Raw genomic sequence first — 14,898 nt, forward strand, 5'->3', positions numbered from 1 at the left:
AAATGATTAATTAAACCACTTCTGAATTCAATAGAGGGTTAAGGGAGAAGATGAAACCTACTCTTCGAATGCTGAGTCGATTGAAAAAAAAAAATCTCGATATCTCTACTGTTTTTGCTCTACGGAAATTAGCTTTGAAACCGGAGAGCAGTGACGATACGTTCTCTTGACATGCTGAATAGATTGTAGAAAACCATGTGTCGCTATCTATGTATCATTTTTGTTCTATGGTGATAAGTGTTGAAACCGGAAATGATCAATTTGAACCACTTCCGGACTGAATAGAAGGTTAATGGAGAGAGCAGAACATATTCCTGCAAAAGACCCCATCTCCTGATCTGTCTTATCGTTTTTGTTCTATGGAAATCAGTATTGAAACCGAAAGTAGCAGTAAATTTCGACCACTTCCGGTTTTGGTAGAGTGCTGCGGGCTGTGACGATAGATTTCTTAGATATCTTGAATCGACTGTAGAAAACCGCTTATCGCTATGTGATACCATTTTGTTTTATGAAGATAAATCTTAAAACCGGAAATGGTTTATTTTAACCAGTTTCGGTTTAAATAGAGGGTTAACGGGGAGAAATGGAACTTTGGGTTGGGACACTGAATCAACTGCAAAAACCACATATCAATATACTTTATCATTTTAGCTCCATTAAAATAAAGATTAAAAATTTCATTCAGTAGTAAATTTCAACCACTTCCGGTTTCGGTGAAGTGTACGGAATAGTCACGGTATGTTGCCTTGAGATTGAATCTTTTGCACAAAATAGCTTCTTGCTATCTGTTACCGTTTTCGTTACATGACGATAAACGTTAAAACCAGAAATGGCTAATTTGAACACTTCCGGTTTGAATAGAGTTAACAGAAGACAAAGAACCTATCCTTATGACGAATTGATTGCAAGAAACCGCATCTTGATATCTCTTACCCTTGATACCTGTCGACAGAAGAACGGACAAAGACATTCTATAATATTTCCGACACTTACGCAACGGCTTATTATCGTATTTTTTGCTCTAGTTTGTAACTTGCAACGCGATTACGCTACACTGAAAGATTTACGCAGAAATCAATGGGTTGTCGCAACTGTCTTAAGTCACTATGGTAGGCTCAAAAGTTTACAGAAACAACCATAGGTAAATCGATTTGATGGTAAGGCAAACAGTTGGTTGTTGTTAATCAACAACCGTCTTACAAGTGGCCAACCTACAAAGCAATATTGCTACAACGTACAGGGTTTCGTAATTACCTATTATCTGACCGAATTAAACCAATGCCTGAATTACGAGATTTTGTTACGTCAACTAATATCGAACAAAGTTTTAATCAATGCAATAAAAGTGTACGATTAGTGTGGTCTACGAGACACTAGTTCAGTTTTAGTGTTACATGAATCATAATATAAAACTATACATTCATAAAGTTATTATAAGTATAATGAAAGAGCATTTATCAATATATTCTCGTTTTTATTATTGTGCTGATTTCAAACTGGGAGTGATGAGTGTGCACACATGAATTTCCTTTTATATAACTGTGATCTCCAACGTACAACCTAGCGCTTAACCGAAACCCCAGCGTTTATACTTTTATAACTAAACGACCCAGACGAAACTTCTGGAACATCCCTTTTGCTTCTTTCTTTGGCTTTGCTGACTAATGAATCACCCCTCAACTTGTCTATCATCTCCTACAATTCTGTTACTTTTTGGAGATTCCTTAGTTATATGGTTAGCGTACGCACATAGTCCATGTCTTAGTGCTGGAAAGGACACCACTACCCAAATCAACCAACATTCTGTTACTCTCTGTATTCATTTACGAATGTGGTTTTACAACTGTATCGATTTTATTGCCATTTTTACAATGAACTGCGCCTAGAATAGATATCTGTCCTTCAAATCTGCGAGTTTCAGAGGACACAATGGCAGTGGTGCAGTACTAACCTCTAGTACGAGAAGTTTCTGATACAATCTTGAAATATGGAGCTTGTCGTACTTTATTGTTGGGTTTTATCCTGTTATTTTCACTATTTTCATTCCAAAACCTTTTTCATAGCCATTAACTTCCATTTATCGTTCATTTCATTTAGCATATGCAGTTGAAAAGTGGGATGTTCTGGACATTGTGCAAGAATTATTCGAAGTAAACCATATCCTAAAAGTATTATGTAATGTAACTTAACTTTTGATGTTAATAGCTCGTTAATACATAACTCCTTACATTTAAATCTACAATAAGTAACTAATACATGCATCTGTCCTTACATGAAGTAAATCTTGTAAAATCGGACTAGCAAAATCACTTACGGGTTTAAAAGAAAACGAAACTCATATAAGCTGTTCTTGAGTACGTTGCATCAATCTACAGACCATCACCATTGAGAGTACGAATAGGTTTGGTCTACTCTGCTGTAAACATGTTCCCCTCCTTCCCAACCTCGCACAAACGAAAGATTTCTTACTATCTTATTTCTTCTTGTGCTAATGCCAAAAAATAATGCTTACAATAGTACCAGGAGATGGTCAATTAGATGTTGTTAATTATCTCAATAAATCTGTTTAAAAGTTCACTCACTGGCTGTTTTGTGTTGGAAGTAATTACGATAATCACTAGCGTCACTTGTTACTATATACAAAGAAGTTCTCTTCCTCTTTTTTTCTTCCCTTTCACACATACTCTTTATATGCATGTGCTTCTATTTGTTTCTTTAGCTACCAATTCGAAGGTACTTGTCAATGTTCCTATTGTATCACCTCTTCGCGAAAAAAGGCATCTTCATTAAAAGTGGTTGTTTATTCGCTCAAGGGCATGTAGCGGAAGAAGCAGGAAAACAAAAAGTAACGTTAAAATCACACGAAAGCTTCTACCACTTTGGTTTGTACTCATCTCCTAAGATAATGTACTTTCCCCTCTGCCTTACGCGATACAGGATAAAATCAACATCACAAACTGGCAACATTGCAATGAATTGTCGAATCAGCCTATACGAAATGTTGCCCGAGTAGCGCCGCCCTCCACTAGCAGAATCGCCTCACCTCATAAAATACTGTATAATTAACCTGCTTCTCATAGCAATAAAATTTTAATGAGAATGAACTAGCTGGCAATTTCCCCTGCTTGAAGCTAGTTGTCATAACAAGCATGGTGCCAGTTCGTAGCGTTTGCACTCCAGGCCACACTCTTCAAAGAGCTGAAAGGGTTTCTTTTCCGCATGATTTCACCACAAGAACAGACAGGGAGGGAAGTTGGTTTATCATCATACATTCATTATGGCGTATCTAAAAATTTTATTACAAAAGATAAAAGCTAATAACATGTAATAGCTCTTTATTTAATTTCCATTTCTATAGGCAATTTTGTTTTTAAGAACTGTCTCTTAATATGACAAATGCAAGAAAGGAGATAAGCAGAACGAATTACTTAGAAAAGAATCTTTCCAGGATATGCCTTGTGCGATTGAAAAGACTGAACTGAAATAAACTGACGAAGCCAATTTGTTAGGGCTGTGCGATATCGAAATTTCGATATCGACATTCGATATTTTTCTGATATCGATATCGAATAGATATATCGATATCGACAATATCGATATCGATATCGACAATATCGGATATCGATATCGAATATCGATATCGACAATATCGGGTATCGATATCGACAATATCGATATCGAATATCGACAATATCGAATATCGATATCGACAATATCGAATATCGATATCGATAATATCGATATCGACAACATTTAATATTGATATCGAGAGCATCAAATATGGATATTCAACATATTGATTGGTCTTGAATATTCATGTTGATATATACAATCTGGTCTCAAAACGTTTCAATGGGGATATCTCAGAATACTTGTTATCACAGAAAACAGACTTGTGTTCCTTCTAATCCACCAGTCTTTCCTCAGAAAAAAGTTAATAAAAATAGTCATTTAATTTCTTTCTCAGCTATCCTATTGGTCATCATTGCGGAAGTAATGAGAGTGAAACAGGGTGACATAGAATATGCGTGTTTTATTTGTGTGTAGGTGTTTATTTCATGTATGTGCGATTGTGAATGTGCACGTGTGGCGGTATGCGTTTCAGAGAGAGAGAGAAGTTCTTTCTATAGCATAACACGTGCCTGCGTTGTATTTTAAGCTCACGCACAAACAATACTTGATCCAGATATGGACGATAGGGTCCGTGGTGGCTCAGTGGTAGAGCGTTCACCTCTGGTGCATGTGGTCCCCGGTTCAAACCCTGCTCTTGCCAAGTGAACTTTGTGGTGGACAAACACCGTTGTGTGGGTTTTCTCGGGGTTCTCCCGTTTCCTCCCACTTTCTTCATTTCATCATTTTCATTCATTTCTCATTATCACTGTCTCCTTTAGCCTAACCGGCATAATCATTGGACGTAAAACTCAAAAATTTCATTTCATTTCAGATATGGACGAATGACATACCCGATCAACAAAAGCAAAATCGGGGAATCCCCGTTTCTCTTTTGTGCTAATCATTTGATGCCTCACTGCAACAGGAAATCGATGCATATCTTTCAGTGCCATCTACAGACAGTGGTACTATTCAGCCGGTTCGCACCGGTTCGTTAGAACCGGTTGTTAATATATTTCGAGTTTGCTAAACCGTTTGTTATACCCAGGCATAACAGTAAATTTTATCCAGTTATACCCAAGAACGAGCAAGTTTCAGTTTGTTTAGCTTTGTTCTTAGAAATTCTTACAGCTACAGGGTTAGATATATGATCTCTCAGAATAAGGAATAAGCGATTTTTTCTTAATTTCAAATGGGTTGGTTAGATATCAAGAATGCAAACTGGGATCACATGAGTGCAGTTGTGAGTGTTATTTACATTTGAAACGCATACATACCATTATCAATAATTGTTGATCCATTGCTGGGTTAAGGTGTTTCCAATACTTCTTGACAAACATCTATTTTGGATAATTCGTTTCCAAGATATTCGCAGTGCTACCTAATTTCGTCACAACACCTTATATTAGGTTGCTGTGTAGGTCTCTACTTGTCACTCGTGGTATTCAGTGAAAAATTTTCCTTTGTCTATCTTGCATGATTTGCTTCCTAAGAGGGAGGGAGAGAGACAGGGGCGTAAATAAGGGCCCCGCAGACCCCGCATTGCGGGGGTCCAGGCCATCACGAGGCCCCAAATTGTGATGTAGGACATAGAAAAGGGGCCCCATTCCACGTTGTCTGCGGGATGGCCCCCAAGCCCTTAGTTACGCCACTGAAGAGAGATATCTTTCTATGTATCCATCTACTATCTCTCTCTCTTATATATATATAACCAGTCACCAAAAATTAGAATAGCACCACTGCCTACAGATATGAAAGAAAACCTCCTTCACTGGAGGAAATCTCATGACAGTGAATTTCCAAAATTAGCTCTTCTGGCTCGTAAGTATTTGTGTAGGTACCAGCGTTCTATCGGAAAGAGTATTTAGTTGTGGATGCAATATCGTAACTGATGCTCATACTTAGTGATGAGCAAATGCAAGACCAAGACCAAGACCCGGGTGGTCTTGGTCTTGGTCTTGGTCTTGCACATGCGGTCTTGGTCTTGGTCTTGCAGTGGAACCCTCGGTCTTGGTCTTGGTCTTGCACACCTAGTCTTGGTCTTGGTCTTGTTCTTGCACACCCAGTCTTGGTCTTGCTTGCAAGAGTCTTGCAAGTTTTGCTTTTAAGAAATCTATGATTTTCATAAGTAAATTTTACTGTGGATATAAGGGATAATAAATCCTACATTGCGTCAATAGTGAGGGAAATACAATGTGTGTTTCTAAATGTAATATAGGACCTATTTTACCTTCGTGTAAGTGTGATGATACTGTACAACATAGGCGATGACCTTTACTTTTGTTTTCAATTGGTGATCACGCTTCACTACTTATAAGATAAATCACAACATTTCGTAATATTTTTATATGTTTTAACCGATCCAATACTCCACTGGTTCCCAAACTGGGGAGGTTATCCCTGACAGTGAGACGCATGAAAGAAAACCAAGACGGCACAGATTACTGAAATACCATAAATTGCAAAATTATTTTTACACTCTAAAGGCGTCAGATTTTTTTCTTCCCTACCACGATCAGCTCATCTTTGTATTGAACAATCTTCCAATTAAATATTGAAATTTTGTTTTACTGATTCTAATATGTACTGTATGGGGCAGAAATAAGAACATACGCAAAAACGATGAAACAGACTTTCGAAATGTGGGCATGGAGAAAAAAGGAGAGAATCAGCTGGGTTGAACGGAAAACGAATGTGAAGGTTTTAGAAATAGTAACAGTAGGGGAGAAAAGAAGAATTTTAGATGTAATGAAGAGGAGGACATTGGTTGAGGAGGAACTGTATTATGAGGGACGTGCTAGAGGGAGGGGGCGAAGGAGATCGTAGTTGAAGAAAGATATTAAGACAGAAAATTGCTACGTTAAGACGAAGAGACTAGCTGAGGACCACAGTCATCGAAGCTTCTCAGCTGCAGCAAGTGACCTGCCAATAATAGCAGAAAAGCTATTATTATGACGATGATGATATGTTTTGCAATATTGACCAAAAAAGAGAGAACAAATTAAAATAATAATAATTAAACCTCTTAATATTTTAGAATATGAAATGAAATTAAATTTGTGAGTTTTACGTCCTACGATTATGCCGGCTAGGCTAAAGGAGACAGTGACGATGAAAAATGAATGAAAATGGTGGAAAGAAGAAAGTGGGAGGAAACGGGAGAACCACGAGGAAACCCACGCACATGGTGTAGTCCACCACAAAGTTCACTTGGCGGGGGCTGGGATCGAACGCGGGACACCAAACACCAGAGCTGAACGCTCTACCACTGAGCCACCGCAGCCCCAATATTTTAGAATAATTTGAGTGAAAACTGAAAACGACTCAACTGTCTGTCTTTTTTTATACATATATATATATATATATTCAATTTATATAAATACTTTTGACCTACATTAGAAATACATAACAACGGCATCAAACTTCAAGTTATTTGAAATAAGTACGAAATCACTATCAGTTGTGAATATAGATTATTTATTGTTGTATAATGTTATATCGTTGAATCCTAGATATGCCGTATACCTAAGGGGGTTATAAGTTATATTGATAAACAATTATTCAACGTATAAGCATCCACCTATGAAATCAAACTTGCGGTCACATGCGCTAAGTTTTTGTCAATGTCATGAAAATGTTATTTCAATATTAATTTTATAAGTACACATTAAAAATTTCCAACGGATGCTTGAACCTCAGAGCCAAGGCCATACCCATGTAGTCGGCACCTATGGTGTACGGAATTGCCGATGTTCAATGCTACATTTCCCGTTAGTTTTGAAAGAAGAACACCATTCATATGTTTTTGAAATGAAATTAAATATCTACTTTAACGTCCCACGATTATAACACTGAAGCTAAGGGAAACAGTGATGATGAGAAATGGTGGAATGAAGAAAGTACGAGGAAACGGGAAAACCCACGCACAGGGTGTTTGTTCACCAAAAAAGTTCACATAGCGCAAGCTGCGATCGAACCAGGGCCCCATGTACCAGAGGTGAACGCTCTGCCACTGAGCTACCGTGTCTATAACATGCTCTAGTTTATTTTTGCTTATCCACTTCTTATGGACACAACTATTCTTCATATGATTTCCCAAAATCCAATCATGGGCCGTCGTGAATGATCAAATGATGACCAAAGTAAATCAGACACTCAAGTTATTATAGCTTGTAACAATTCATAGAATTATGCTGTCGGACGTCTCGTGAACAACCGATTCAAAAAACGACATACTGTAGCTATATGTTACAGGAGCAGATCGACTCACATGGATTGCATACACTACTGGGAACACATTTACTCCGGCGGTATTTTTACTGGAGCCAAGAAGTTCACGTGAAAGATGTAATGATTTTTCCCCTTCCTTTTTACATTCTATAAAAAATTCAAGTAGTGTTGGTACTTGTGCAAGACTCTTGCGCAAGAGTCTTGGTCTTGGTCTTGGTCTTGCACCCCTTGGTCTTGGTCTTGGTCTTGCACCCCTTGGTCTTGGTCTTGGTCTTGCATCGGGATTCCTGGTCTTGGTCTTGGTCTTGGTCTTGGTCTTGCATGCAAGACTCTTGCAAAAACTGCAAGACCAAGACTCTTGCGCTCATCACTACTCATACTTCACTTACAGTTAGTGCAGAACATGCGAAACAACTGATTTTCTTTCCATGAACAAAAGAGCTCGTTCCTAAATAGCAGTGTCATGAACTTCAATGCATCATACATTTCTAGTTGAAAACAGTGTGCTAATAGGCATATTTCTAAACAAGACAGTTATTGTTCATTTTTCTCTGTATGTGTGATGTGTCTGTTCAGTTCTTCTAAGTTAATCCGTTAGCTTTACAAATTTAACACTTGGACTTATTATTTTGTAGTATTCTGTTTTAATATCCAATTAAAAAAAAAAAAAAAGCACGCGATCAATAGAGATCTCTTTCATGTTATTATTAAATTGATAATCTTTTTGTATTAAAGAGCTTAACGCAAAGACGTGAACATGAACTTAAGAGGTTTCTTGTTATTGGTTTTGTGCAAACTCATATCTAAAAGTGTTCATGTTTTTATTAAATTTAGGCTAAACCTCACATCTTATACCATTATTCAGTTCTGCTTATGAAATCAATTTAGAAAGGTTGTAAGTCATTCCTAATAACAGTGCACCTAATAATGCATATTCTAATACTTAAGCAAATCCAAAGAAATAGGGAAGTGTTAATACTACCTAAACAGAATATGTAGGTCTGTGTAGTGAAATGACAGAATGGAGGGTTTTGTTTGTTTTAGTGGGCTGAATTACGTGGCTCAACTTACATCTAGTAACCACATACAAATAAACGGAAAATTACTACTTTGCACAAAAAACTAGTAAATTCTTGTTTCCCTGTCTGTTTAGATTTAAGCAAATTTTAGCACAGGTATTTGATTTTTCACTCGCAATGGCAATACAACACAAACATTAATTGTAGTGAGGATATCAAGTTGACTCGATTAAGGAATGCAGCCATGTTAATGATGAGAAATATTTTGGAAGGCATAGCTCCCCGTGTCTGCACTGGTTTTGGCTTTATCTTCGAAAGGAACATCATTTCTGCCCAATACAATTTTTGCACAAAGTTTGGTTTGATTCGGTGAAGAAGTGTAGCCGATAATATAAGTTAAATACACAATCTTTAGGTGGATTAAGTAGACGTAGAAACATCCCTACCCCACCGCCGCCGATTTGGACTATCTTCAAAAGGAACCAAATTTTTAACCCATACTAATCCTCTGTAAATTTGGGTTCATTCGGTTAAGAAATGCAAATGGAGCTACTATCGCGAGCCAAAAAGCGTTATATATATATATATAAAAGCAAAACCTGCCGCAATTTTTTCGAGGAAGTGTGAAACACCAATATCGAATATCAATATTGACGATATCGGATATCGATATCGAATATCGACAATATCGAATATCGACGATATCGTATATCGATATCGAAAATATCGGATATCGATATCGAAAATATCGGATATCGATATCGAAAATATCGGATATCGATATCGAATATCGACGATATCGGATATCGATATCGAATATCGACAATATCGGATATCGATATCGAATATCGACGATATCGATATATCGACGTCGATATTTTTGCGATATCGATGATCGATATAAGATGATATCGATATCGACGATATCGATATATCGACATATCGCACAGCCCTACAATTTGTCCCCCCGGAGGACGACTAGCCATTCCGGATACTTTGTCCAGAGTTGTATATGACAAGGTTTGTAGAACTGGAAGTCGAATGATATCTTGAGTCTTCTGAGGGAAGACAATAAATTGTTGTGAAGCCTTTAATCTACGCGGAGAAAGCTCCAGTTTGACCTGAGTAGAAGCTTTCAATCATGACACTGGAGGTGACATTTACAGTCTTTGGGTGAAGCAGTTACCTTTTAGAAGGTCTTCTTTTTCCTAGCTATACTCCTGAATAGGAAATTCTAATTCCAAAAGATGGATATACGCGTGCAGGTGTGTGGCTACATACGCATGTACTCGTGAAGGGCAGTTACTCGAATCGAAAAGGCTGAATCCTGTGAATATTTGAAGTGTGACGTCTTTGTTTAATACCGAACCAATATAAAACAAGGACTAACTAATTGAAGTGGGATAGAAACAATTCTAAATTTTTACGCGGCATGTAACGTCTTCACCACCGAGAATCAAACTTCAGACCACACGTTCAGAAAACACAAGCGTTAGCCAATGACCCCAAAGAGGTACGGAAAAAGATCGAATCAGCATTAACTGTCCCTGAGATCAAAAACAAAAAGTCTTCGTTAAATGAACTTATTGCAAAATTATATAATGTTTATTAGCCTTTACTATACATTACAGCAAATAGTGTTAGTTCGTGTACAACGCTAAGTCGAATGTAATCAACCCAATAACTGTCGCCACCTGTGCTGCCTGCCTAATACGAACGGATGTCGCTAGCGTGCAGGTCATCTGCAACTTAAAACATAAGTTGTTTCAATTTGGAGCATTGTCTAAATGGGGTAACTTACAGTGCGCACCGGGCCAAAGGATTGCGCGCAACTAATAATAATAATAATAATAATAATAATAATAATAATAATAATAATAATAATAATGCAAGTCAACCTTTTCTTAAATTCTTTAGTTCATACCTTATTTACAGGGTTGGCAAAACTTTTTTTGTTTAAATAATTTGATTTATTTATTTAGTTTACATATAGATAGAAATAAGTTTGTTTGACCTTAACGTCGTTATGCAACAGCAAGGTTATGAAAGACTGGATCTACACCTTTAAGTGGGATCCGAACCACTACTCGGTATGCATTCGAAAGAGCTTTTTCTTTACCTGGACTCCCTAATCACAAAGATGACGAGTCTCATCCACAGAGAACATCTGATAGAATACGCTGCACTGATTTTGTGAATATTTTGAAGCGTCACTTCACAAGGACAAAAAGATACACAACAAAAGTGAAATCACTACAGAATTATATACACAGACGGACAATTTCAAAATATTCAGAGCACAGAGGACCTAATTGAGTCCAAATTAGTTCACTGAGTCAGAAATTCAGCGACTTAATTTAATCTGCGTATCAGTAAAGTAAGTGAAACAAGATACGAGTCATTTGAGTTCGCTCTGAATCTCAACCATTCATACATTATATCCATACGCAGAAAATACTTTTGATTTTCACTTATATACATTCATATTTCATGATTAATTACATACATAACTTACATTCATGTTTTCTGCATTTGTAATGCATGATAACCATGAAGTTCATACGATTTGTGGCATTTTGCTTTCTTCTTCTTCTTCTTCTTCTTCTTCTTCTTCTTATTATTATTATTATTATTATTATTATTATTATTATTATTATTATTATTATTATTAAACCATCTTTTTTAAATACCTGGTTTACACAGTCAACCTTGTTTATCTGTACAGTAAAACAAATTTAAAATATATGAAGATCAATCTGGTAGTCATTAGCAATAATACCTTTTTGTAGATTTTGTTCAGTTCATAATAAATAAATAATGGTTGAGGACAGAAGTCAAAAGACCTTTTCCCAGATAATACTAGAAACAGGACTTTTCACCTAAATTTAGACATCAAGAAAATTCCGAGATTTAAAGTTGGGGGACAAAGCATTGTAGAAGAAAAGCGCACACAGACAACACTGCACGTCTTTAAACATTATTTTTAGAACATAAATTACAATTGACTTATTCAGACTATTTTAAGCACAATGATTAATTGTAGATGTTCATTTTCCTATTCGTAGTGTGATGTCACCTGAGTTCACATATTTGTCAAAAAAAAAAAAAAAATGCAATTAGCATTTGGACCAAAAGATTTTCTTAAACGAGATACCGCAGTTAACATATTTCTTTTTAAGAAAGAAAGAAAAATCCAATTTATAAAAAAAAATGTAAATACTTAGTACAGGGTGCTCCAAAAGATTATAATACAATTGTAACAGCGTACAAAATACATGGATCACATTTTGTGGTTTCCATCTGAACTTATGATCAAAATTTAATTTGATGACCTCAAGATAGATCTGTCTTGCCATGTTTGCCCCTTCTCTCATATCACGCCCACATGCTTTGGTTTATTATTTTATTTCGATATTACCACAGTTTTGGACTACTCTGTACTACAGACACGAACTCACCAATGTATATCCACAATGAATTCGTAACTATTCAGCCTACAAATATTCAGCATCAATTAGCTCAACCTAGTAATTCAAAACGTAACTCACAAGAAATTAAACTCAGGACCACAAACTCCAAAAAGCGATCTTGCATATACGGAATCCAGAAGTCGGTTTTTGCCACAGCGGTGATATATATATAAATGCATCAACAATTTGTAATATAGAAGATATTCATTTAGTTCAGTACGGACAGGAATGGAGTGTAAAGAGTAAGATTTTTTTTTTTTTTCCACAGCCTACAATTGCTGACGTCTGACGAGATCATCAACTGCGACTATTTTTAATCGACATCTAATTGTGACGATAGTAGATACTGTGACATACCGATTTGCATTCTTATATTTTTTGCATACCAAAATGTAAATTTTTACATTTGAATATTTAATTTGCATATTTAACTATAGTTATAAGATATTTTGTATTTTAGTGAGTAAATGTATCTATAAGAACAAGTACTAACATTTTCACCATAATATGTAATAATCGTTGTGAATTCCATTTACTACGAAGAAATTGTTAGAAATTTTTGATTTCACCAAAACCCAAGAAATTGGCTAGAACTATGAAATTCGAGAGTCTAAACTGCGTAAGGAATTGCCAACTCAGTACTTTTAGTAGAAACTAAGATAATTTTATTAATGTACAGGACGTAAAGAATTAAAAAGAACAAGCAATATTTTTTTAGAGGGACCGAAACCAGTAAGATTTATTGTTTGAACTGGGATCTTCTTACGAAGGTTTACCAGAATAATAGGTGATTTTTTTTCCCTCTCTAACCAGGATTTTTCATACGTTTTCAAAGGTTAGAGTCAAGCTACCCTGGTTGGAGTAGTGAGCCTCTGGAAAAGATGCTAGTTTTTCAGGTAGGTGTACCAGATGAAGTATAAGGTAATAATATTAAAAATTAGATTAAATAATAGTATTCACGTTTTTGGAAAGTACCGTGAAAAGTATATTTTGTCTCTTTCCGTTAGCCTCCCTCATTGCTTTTAAAATCTTGTGTTTTAGTCGTTTGTGTGTTAAAAGAAACCCCAAGATGCTTCTGGTATTGTGGGTGAAGCTTCGCAAGTCTGCCTTGGAAAGCAGAATACCCGCCGAACACTAGGAAATTACTGTTTTCAACGTTTCTGGAGAACGATCAGTTCATATACACTGTATGTATCAAATATCTAATAAAATGTCTTTAACTACTTGTATCTAATAAAATGTCTTTAACTACTTGTATCTAAGCACTGTATACTAGTAACACAGTGTAATATTGGACTTAATAAGTTGGTCAAGTGCTATATATGGAGCATTGGACTGTATGGTTCAAGAGACTTGGACATTATGGAAGACAGAGAGCTTCGAAATGTGGTGTTGGAGGAAGATGGAGAAGATAACATGGACAGAGAGTACAACAAACGAAGATGTTTTAAAACGGACAGGAGAGAAGAGGGCACTTCTAGTCACCATCCTTCGTAGAAAGGCCAATTGGATTGGACACATCTTGCGAAGAAATTGTCTTCACACCGCCATAGAAGGAAAGATGGAAGGGAAGCGAAGAATAGAGAGAAGAAGAACACAGCTGATCGATGATTTGAAAGATAGGAGAAAATATTGTGAGTTAAAAGAGGAAGCTGAAGATCGAGAAAAAAGGAAGAAACATTTCCAGGCCCAAATCTAAAATTGAAAAAAAAATCCTCATTAGTCCCAGGACTTGCCGAAAGGCAGAATACTTAATAAATAAATAAATAATAACAGTTTAATTTGTTGTAAGAGGTGTCAATGTATTAACCAAGCAGAAGTTCAAAAGCAGGAACCGTTTGACATTGTTTTCATTTTTTTCTCATTTTCTCCGCTAGAGGGAAGCCATCCAGCCCGTTATCGCATGGCGGTGAAAATAAGCAAATAACGTATTTTAATATCACGATTTAGGGACTAAATCAGAAAGTTAATACCGAGTGTAAGATGTTAAACGAATCTTAGAAATTTGTAGTTTATTGTACAGTCCGCAGCAAAAAAAAAAAAAAAAAAAAAAAAAAAAAAAAAAAAAAACTGCAACATGAGCATGTGAGTATTGTGAAACTACGCCTAACAACCCAGGGAATGAACATAACGTCTAAGTGGCACGAATCACGCCAGGAGAAACCTCGGCATCCTCCCCTGCACACTTGTTTTGAAGCAAGACTTCGTAGTTTCACAAACTTACATACTGATGTTGCAGGTTTCCTGCTGCGAACTGTACAACTATTAGAAAAAAGTTAACGAAATAGTAATGAGTAAAATCATGGTAATTGGATATAGCATTACATCTCCAACGAAGAAACAGTTATTCTTGAAATTTAACGAGGGTACACGTCTAGAGCGAGCTGCTGCTTTTCAGTGAATTTAGAAGCTCACACGAACTCAAGAAGAGTGGAATAACAGACAAAATTACAGTAATAGTTAATAGCAAACGAATTTAATAGCAAACGTACGTTTCGAACAAAAGAAACTTTCACAGTTTCTTCAGCACGACGTTCCATGCTTACGTAAGTTCTTGCTTGGATTGG

The sequence above is a fragment of the Thermobia domestica genome, chromosome 1 (assembly GCF_964235325.1).
Source record: "Thermobia domestica chromosome 1, izTheDome1.hap1.1, whole genome shotgun sequence".
NCBI lineage: Eukaryota > Metazoa > Arthropoda > Insecta > Zygentoma > Lepismatidae > Thermobia > Thermobia domestica.